Here is a 7,649-nt window from a genome sequence, read left to right on the forward strand (position 1 = left end):
GTAAATACGTTAATTCAATTTTAAATTGGGTTTCAACGTAAATTTAATTAAATCTCATAATAGAGTCTGATAATATGAAGTGCACGGCTTAATGATATTCCAATATTGTCAACTTATCGGCGATCAATGACTCATGAAAAAATTTAATATTATTATTGAATACATTTAGGTTCAATTCCAGGCATAAACTAATCTATTTATTTAGAAAGTGATACGATTCAACTGTAACCAGTTGACCCGATAATCAACTGTATTTCGAGAGAGAGAGAGAGAGAGAGAGAGAGAGATAGAGAGAGAGAGAGAGGGAGAAAGAGAGAGAGAGGGTGAAAGAGAGACAGAGAGAGAGTGAGAGTGAGAACGAAGAAAATACAGAAAAAGAGTGAGTTACGTGAACCAAATAAAAATTGCAAAGAATAATAAGGTTCAACTAGAAATTTCAGAAAGTAAATACTTAAAAAAAAATGTAAATCTAAGTTTTGAAATTCACGGTTTTTGTGTGGTGGAGAGAGAGAGAGAGAGGAGAGAGAGAGAGAGAGAGAGAGAGAGAGAGAGGAAGGAGAAGAGAGAGAGAGGAAGAGAGAAGAGAGAGACGAGAGAAAGAGAGACAGAAGAGAGAGAGAGAGAGAGAGAGAGAGAGAGAGAGAGAGAAGAGAGAGAGAGAGAGAGAGAGAGGAGAAGAGAGAGAGGAAGAGAGAGAGAGAGAGAGAGAGAGAGAGAGAGAGAGAGAGGAGAGAGAGAGAGAGAGAGAGAGAGAGAGAGAGAGTAAGACAGACAGAGGCGAGTTTGGGCGACAAAGCGAGAGCGACAGAGAGAGCGTGACCAAGACAAAAACCTAGAGCGAGGGAGTTAGAGATAGAGCGAATGAGAGCAAGAAAGAGAGTAAAGTGACAGGAAAGAGACAGATAAAGGTAGAGAGATAGTAGAAAAAGAAAGAAGACGAAAAGCAGAAACAAAAGAAAAGAAGATATGTCGTTTCTAAAAGATTTTGCACAGTCACATAAAAATTGCACCATGGGTGAGAAATTATTTACATTTGTTTTCATCATAATAACAGGCTAGATCGTAACTAGAATCCATTTACTTATACCTCAAACAACAGTTATTATACCAAAAACTCATGTAAGTTGTCAATGTCTATAATTAATTCAATAAAAAGGATGATTTCATTTGATTTGATTGTCGTGTTGTTTGTTTGAAGTTTTCTACATATCGAGGTTGGCATTAAGAAATATCACAATTTTGGTGTGTTTATGAAAGTCAATCACAGTAAATCAATAAAGAAGCTACAGGTGGTCTGATGAACTGAATTTACATTCACTTATCTGGGTTTTCGATCACAGTGATATGACAGACATTTGCAATAGTTTTAAGCTATCCAGACTGTGCTAGAAACAATCATATAGATCACCCTTTTTTATTAATTACTTCGACTTAAGTAATACCTTCAGCGGGGTGAGAGGTGCATCGATCCATATGCTAGTCCTCATTGCATCCATGTCTCTATTTTAGAACAATTGAATTTAATAAATATAGCAATATCTTGACATATGTATATGAATACTGAAACTACCTTGAGTGAAAGCAAAAAAAAAATTTCATTGCAAATCATGACTTTTAGGAGGTGAAGGTATGTATTGGTTCATATGCTCCGTTTATATATACTTATATCTTTATAATTGACTTATAATAAATAACTTCTCACTTTGACCCCATTTTTTTTGGAACTACAAAAGAAAAAACAACAACAAAACGAAACGTTTTTTTTATATTATTCCTACTTGCTTCCTGTTTATATTTTTGAAAGTTATGTAGACCAAATTACCAAGAAGCATATTTAAAAAAAAAAAAATGTAAAAGCTAAACATTAAAATTCATGTTTTTTTTGCCTGAAAATGTTTCTACAAATTTTGGCAGAATTTAATGCAGTAGTAATTTATTTCCACTTTTCTACTTTAACTACTTTAGCGACTGTGACGTGGCATATAACGAAAAGCTGTCAGGATTCTGCAACCCAGGCAAGGCAGGATGAAATACAGACTTTTGCCTCTGCTTGCCTAGTGCATGGAACAAGTGCTGCATATTAAATGAGCGTCAGGACTCTAAGACAGCATTTTATGAAAGTTGAAGTGTCAGGAGGGAAGTCACTATTTTTGCTATATAAATAAATTATACGTAAATTGCGGATTTTCTTGAATAAATCCTTTAATTTTGCAGTGAGAAATAAAAAACACAAACTTTGCTATTCAATTTATTTTGTTTTGCGGATTTCAAATTTGTTTGTATTGATTTAAGTTGATTTTATTATTTGTTGGTTGGTTTTATTTTTTTTTTTTTTATTAGATACAATATTTTATCTACGAAAAAAGGTAAGCCTCTTCGATTTATGTCTTTTTGACCCAAATCAATGCAAATTTGTTTAAGGCTGTCCGACAAACTGTCAAAATTTCAAATTTATGGAAAAATTAAATTTCTTACCCACATTTTGATTGAATTTAATATGGCTTGAAAGTTTGAACACTTACCTAAAAAAAAAAGAAAAAAAAATTTTAGTTAATAAAATATATATTGATTAATAATATAGTATATAATTTTTTTATTAATGTAGACAATATAGTACTATATCCAAGGTTAGAGAATTTGAATTTTTATTCCATACTGAATTCTTTAGATCTTTATTATTAATTTTATTAATTTTTATAAAAATTACACTTGTACTCAAGGGTTTTCAATTTAACTAATTCGTTTAGTGTTTCATTAGTTGGACGGAATATGTGCGAAATCACCTCACAACGTCCTTAATTTTGGCATAAATAAATAAAATTAATTAATGTAGCCCAATACATACTCATTTTTGTCACAGACCCAAATGGACTATAATGCGACCAGTGTATACACGGCCGCATGAATGAAATTTAGAGGAATTAAAGTTTACAAAAAATGCCTATAACATTTGTGGCGTGGCATTAGCTTTAACAACAATTGTTAGCAAATATTATTATAATATTTGAAATGTGAAATATTGCAGCTCTAATAGAAATAACAACAAACCAACAACAGTGACAGCGACAACAACAGCAACAATGACAACAAAATAATATAATTGATTTGTTGATTTATTTTAGTAAAATTATGACATTAGATTGTCAATGTGAAATTAGCATAAGCTGACATATCAATAAACTGAATGGAGAAATATTGTCCGTCGGGGAACTCCTCTGTGGCGGAATATTCTATACTCTCATGTGCACTTTAATATCTGCTCATGACGTTCAATTACAATTGAAGAATTTTTAATTAAATAATTTTGTAATTCATGTACTGCGGTTAGAATAATAAATGCAACTATAGTTTAATGTTATTAAATAAGAATTTACCAAATAATTAAATAATATGTAAATTCGTTTTCATTAATATGTTAAAAATTTAATCACACGCAAAATTCTTTTAGAAAATATTGTACCAAAATAAAAAATAGAAATATAGAAGTTCTAATATATTTAATCCTAAAATTATTACGCGACTATGTGTCTCCACGTAATAGCAACTAGACCAGATCGGATCTATGGGGAGCTCATAGAACAAAAAAACTTGTGAAAGATTTTTTTACTGAGAAATAGTATGTTAGTCACGACTGTAAATGAATAAAATAGAATAGAATAGAAAATAGAAAATCCATTAGATAAAAGATTTTTTTCTTATGTGCTCAGAGGAGTTTTAAAAATACCTAACGTATTGTCACTATGTCATCACAATAGTGGTATGCCCGATTTAAACCGACTATAAACAATTCCCCTTATATGTTAGACAGTTTCTATCCTTGAACTTTATTCTAAACACTTCAAAATACGGTGAATATGTTAGTTAACCATTGGTTATTTCCTTTGTTAGTCTTTTTGCAGGGCTCAATTAGATTTATTTATTTTTCTGTTCATCGTAATTATCAGTTTTCGAGATCATATTTTTTTCATTTGAGTAAGAGCGCGACGAATCGATCTATTCCGCTCCAGTTTTCTTCGGATAACATCATCTTTCTTGTAATGTTTTTTATGTTCATTTTACTAACTATTATATTAAATAATGTCTTGTCAGTGTTTCATATGTTTCATCTGAAGATGGCGTGATCAGTGTCATCTTCGACAGCATCTCTGTATATACATTTAGGATCAATTGCTTTACCGATTTGAAAAAGGTATTTTTAAAAATATCTCTGACTAGAAAGAAATTGATTTAGATAAAAGGTTACTTCCACAGTTTTTCCATCAGACCATTTGTCTACATTTGGGATCAATTTTGTTGTTAATCTTGGTTTTATTTTTGCGTCAACGAATCGTGTCATACAGTAAGATTACCGTAGAAATATGGCACCCGCTCATGATTTTTCGAATTAAGCCAATAGGGTTACTGCAGTAAATATACAATAAACGTATTACTTTCAACGTGGTAATGTGATATTTAGAAAAGAAATCATTTTTTCTTAGGACAAGGAGTTTTCACACCTCAGAAAGTATAAGTTGAGCCAATATGTTGCAGATATATATGTTGAGTGTATAGGCCTCCACGGATATGCTAAATGCATCATTTGGATTATTTTCTATTGAGATAAGCAAATTCAATGATTTACTTAAATAAACTAAACATATTGGAAAATTTGGTAATCAACATTCAAGGCATTGTTGTCGATATACAACCTTCGCTGGTTAAAAATTTATTTGATTAGTCTTAGTCACATCGTATATATGTCTGAAGTCTTATTTCAAAATTATGGAACATAATTGTAGCTTCAATAGTATCATTTTATTGTCACTATCGTGATTACAAAGTTTTTTATTTCACTTCGGAAATCGAAAAACATAAAATTTTATTGTCATTAATATAATTTTAACAAAGAGATATATCTGGTAGCTTATTAAATAAATAATTCACAATAGATGAAATATATTATTTTAAAAATCACATTTTTTATTACTTATACCGCATATAAAAATAACACCAATTTTTTAATTGATCAATCAATTCATCAATCAATTCATCAATCAATTCATTAATAAATTCATCAATCAAATTTTATAAAACTTATGACAAATATCAATAAAATAAATCTTGAAAGTGCAATAATACATAAAATTATTTGCTCCAATGATTCTCTTTCCGATTTTTTGGTATACTTCCAGTGTGGTGTTAAATTGAAATATATTATTACAAATAAATATCAGCATTACATTTCAAAGAATTAATAAACTTTACGTGATATCTGCTTAATAATAGTCAGTATAAAATTTTATTAATTTAAAACTTTATATATTTATAGTTTTTAAAAATGAATTTATATATATTTTTTCGTTTTTTGCGCAAATACAATTTTATTGCACTTTTCTAAGTTTTCATTTCAAATGTTTACAAACTTTTTTGGATTTCCCAGAAAAGCGTTGCATTTTCCGTGCTGTAACATAAAATTTACACTAACTAAATTTTACTACACAAATAATACCAAACAACACAAATATAATAAAAACAAAATAAACAACAAGAAAACAAACAACAATAGAAAGAAACTTGTAAACAACGAACCGTTGAAATCACAAGAACAAAGATACTGCTTTCTTCGCACATCACAAGTATAAAAGGCGAAGCAAACGCAGTAGACGGAGATTCAGCAAGACAGCGAGCTAAGAACAGGTCGCTCTATATTACATGTGCTGAAACACCAAGAATCGAAATTTACATCTCGATTTCTATTTTGTTTTATTTTTTTTATTTTTAATAGAAATACACATTTCTATTAAAAATCATAATTAATAACGAAATTAACATTTCGTTAATAGTAATAGAAATATAAATTTCTATTACTCTATTGTTCATAACGAAATCAAATTTTCGTTAGTAAATTACGCGGTAAGGTGATAATACCACATGAGTATTAGCACCCATACCAAATCCACTGTATGAAGAAGAAATTCACATTTCTTCAAACCTTTTGTTAGGGGCGTCGAAATTAACAGTTCTACGCCAAAATCCATTGTATAGAGAAGAAATTCACATTTCTTCAAACCTTTTGTCAGGGGCGCTGAAATTAACATTTCTACGCCAAATCCAGTGTATAAAGAAGAAATTCACATTTCTTCAAACCTTTTGTCAGGGGCGTCGAAATTAACATTTCTACGTCAAATCCATTGTATAGAGAAGAAATTCACATTTCTTCAAACCATATCACCGTACCAACGTCACCATCCACCGTATTCCACTGTTCCTATCAAATAAATTTATTGTAGGACTGAACCTTGAATCCGGCGAGTAAAACCCCGGCCAGAAAGGTTCGTTACAATTGGCGCCCGAGCAGGGACAGTGGGAACAGAACTGGCCAACATCTTCAGTTGAGTATGGAAGACAAACCAACGGTGGTACCATCAGGAATCAAGGAAGTGACAGGACAAGCAGGCCGTAAAACAGCAGTCGCTTCGACAAGCACAAAACGACTAACATCAGGAGGCAAATCTTGGATTTACTTCGCTAAAAAGGAGGAACTGGTGAGTTACGCAGACGAGTTCGGACTAGATTCAAGTGGTTCACTGGAGGAACTTCGGAAAAAACTTTCAACGTTCATGGACTCAGAGGCAGCTGAGAAAGATACCGCCCGGCTACAGGAACTCGCGAAACTACATATCAGAAGCTCATCACCGGGAGTCATTGAAAATAGATGTCCTTCGTTAACTAAGGGAGGAAGTTTAACCATGGCCGAATATCCAGTAATCATCAACCAAGTCAGAAAATGGGAATGCCACTACTCAGGGGAACACGAAATACTACCATTTATAGAACGGATCGAGGAACTGGCAGATATGTACGGAATACATCGGGACTTATTACCGAAGCTAATGCCTGAAGTTCTAAAAGACAAGGCACTGATCTGGTTCAGGAATAACAACAAGCGATGGACCGAGTGGCCATCATTCAAAGCAGATATTTTAGCATTCTTCTTGCAACCAAGATACTTTGAACAATTAGAGGACAAAATACGAGCCCGCCTGCAACAACCCAGGGAACTGTTCAGAGATTATGTATTGGCACTGCAGAACATAATGCAATATTCAACATACAGTGAAGAGATAAAATTAGAGAGAATCTACCGGAACAGTCGTACCGAGTATCAATGGTATATCCGTAGGAAAGACTTCCAGTCATTATCCGAGCTGTTAACATTAGCTGGGGACCTGGAGGCACTGACCGCTACAGACCGTCAAGTAAGAAATACGCTGCCGGCTAAGGAGATCAAAGCAAGAATGATTGATGCATCTGAAGACAAGATCAAAGATGTCAGGACAGCTTGTCGTCGTTGCGGGCAACAAGGACACTTGAGGTGGAATTGTCGTTTTTCAAGCATCTTATTTTGTTGGGAATGCGGAAAGAAGGGAAAACGTACAATTGATTGCTGCAGGAACCAGGGAAACGAGATCAGGGTCCATCGACAGAACGGGGCGATGGGACCTCAAGTCAACACCCCGTTCCACCAGTAGGATGCATGAAGCTCAGGGAATCACGTCTGTCGGCCCAAGTGACTATTAATCAACAAGTCATGAAAGCAACGATCGATACAGGATCCTCGCGAAGTTTCATCAATTCGCAAACGGCAGCAAAAGAAGCGCTCATCAGGC

The sequence above is a fragment of the Teleopsis dalmanni genome, chromosome 2, assembly GCF_002237135.1.
Source record: "Teleopsis dalmanni isolate 2A chromosome 2, ASM223713v2, whole genome shotgun sequence".
Classification (NCBI taxonomy): Eukaryota; Metazoa; Arthropoda; class Insecta; order Diptera; family Diopsidae; genus Teleopsis; species Teleopsis dalmanni.